At 60.3% G+C, this 1928-nt stretch overlaps 1 non-coding gene across 1 annotated transcript; it reads left to right on the top strand.

Moving 5' to 3' along the window:
- The first annotated feature begins 962 nt into the window (after positions 1 to 962).
- On the top strand, positions 963 to 1153 carry LOC140629792 (U2 spliceosomal RNA). Its single transcript, XR_012027614.1, has one exon. It is a non-coding gene; the product is annotated as a U2 spliceosomal RNA (small nuclear RNA).
- The last annotated feature ends 775 nt before the right edge of the window (positions 1154 to 1928 follow it).

Here is a 1928-nt window from a genome sequence, read left to right as displayed (position 1 = left end):
CGGCTTCCTCGGCCTAGCCTGCCCCTTGCACTCGCCAAGCTGTGTGGTCTCGGGCCAGTTGCCTAACCTCTGCCTCCACCGCTCCTTCCCTCCTTCCGCAGGTAAACTCTGCAAGTTGGACGCGAAGAGAGCGCTGAGCGCAAGTCTGGCCCAGCCGAGGAGAAGCGTCTGGCTACGGTATAGCGCACGCGGCTCACTCGTTTCGGTGTCACAGGCACGACGCCTCCACTGGTACCTCGTGGCACCTAGGACCCACATCCTGGACCACTCAAACCCCCAGGTCAGGTCACGAGCTACCTCGGCCTTCCCTCAGTCCCACGAAGGAGGGAACGTAGGAAGGTGGCCACTTCTGCCCTGGGGAAACGGAGGCCCAGGGGGTTAGGTAGATGCCCAGGGAGCCCTCCCGATGGGGCGGTAGGGAGGCCACCCGTTCAGGGCCCGGTCTCGGGTCCTAACTGGTGTCTGGAGCCCTTGGCAGGTGACGCCAGCCAGGCGCTTCTGGGCTCCCCACGCCCTGGCCCCAGCCAGCCTGTAGGGTCCCGCAGTGACGACGTGAGGAGCCTCCTGGGCCCTGGGACGACTCCGCGCCAGCCCCCGGCGCCAGCCCCACGCCCGGTTCCACGGCCCTCCCCCGAGGCGGGCCAAAGCGGGAAGCCGAGGGCGCCTGGCCCGCAGCCGGGTTCCGCCGCCCGCCGCGCCTCTAGGGCTCCGCGCGCGGAGGGGCGGGCCATTCAAATTAGGAAGGGCCTTGCGGGGCCGGCGACGACGCGACGACGGACGCATCGTTTGTCTTTTAAAAGGAAGAGACTTTACAAGGGCTCAGGAGAGCCTAGCGGCTAGTGCCGCCCGTGCCACGGTGGGAGAAGCGGGGGGAGCGGGACGTGGGCGGAGCGGGAGGCGAGTCACCGTGAGTGTAAGGTGGACGTCGTCGGGAGGGCGTGCGCGGGGGGGTGCGCGGCGGTATCGCTTCTCGGCCTTTTGGCTAAGATCAAGTGTAGTATCTGTTCTTATCAGTTTAATATCTGATACGTCCTCTATCCGAGGACAATATATTAAATGGATTTTTGGAGCAGGGAGATGGAATAGGAGCTTGCTCCGTCCACTCCGCGCATCGACCTGGTATTGCAGTACCTCCAGGAACGGTGCACCCCCTCGGGGAAACACTGGGTTGTCAAAGACAGAGCCTAAGTTCTCCGGAGCCGCGCTTACAGAGGCTCTTTGCTGTTCTCGGGGAGGGTTGGGAGCGGGGCTTAGCGCAAGAGGAAAGCTCAGGGCGAGACTCGAATCGAAGTTGACTTCTTGTTTTCTTTTCTTCTCCAGCTCTGCTAACCTCAGCCGCACTTTCACGGTTTGTGGGAGCAACTGACCGTTGTACTACTGTTTTTCTCTTTCTGGTTTAGGTTGTTCATTTCCCTAAAGCTGTTTTTAAGTTTTAGTTTTGCCTCTTTTTTTTTTTTTTCCCTTAAGTTTTCATTTACTTATGAAAAGCAGAGAGGGAGAGAGAAGCAGGCTCCATGCAGGGAGCCTGACGTGGGACCCGATCTTGGATCCCCAGGATCACGTCCGGGGCTGAAGACGGCGCTAAACCGCTGAGCCACCCAGGCCTGCCCCCTTAAAACCCTTAAGACACCTGGGCGGTTCAGGGGTCGAGTGTCTGCCCTCATGAATCTAGGGCCTGATCCCAGAGTCCTGGGATCGAGGTCCGCAAAGGGCTCTCTGCAGGGAGCTTGCTTCTCCCTCTTCTTCCTCTGCTTAGGTCTCTACCTCTCTCCGTGTTTCTCATGAATAAAGAGAATATTTAAAATCAATAAGGGGGGGGATCCCTGGGTGGCGCAGCGGTTTGGCGCCTGCCTTTGGCCCAGGGCGCGATCCTGGAGATCGAGGATCGAATCCCACGTCGGGCTCCCGGTGCATGAAGCCTGCTTCTC

Source organism: Canis lupus, unplaced genomic scaffold, assembly GCF_048164855.1.
Source record: "Canis lupus baileyi unplaced genomic scaffold, mCanLup2.hap1 Scaffold_256, whole genome shotgun sequence".
Taxonomy (NCBI): domain Eukaryota; kingdom Metazoa; phylum Chordata; class Mammalia; order Carnivora; family Canidae; genus Canis; species Canis lupus.
Note: the sequence above shows the minus strand (reverse complement) of the source record. Positions and strands in the feature narration are given on the sequence as shown.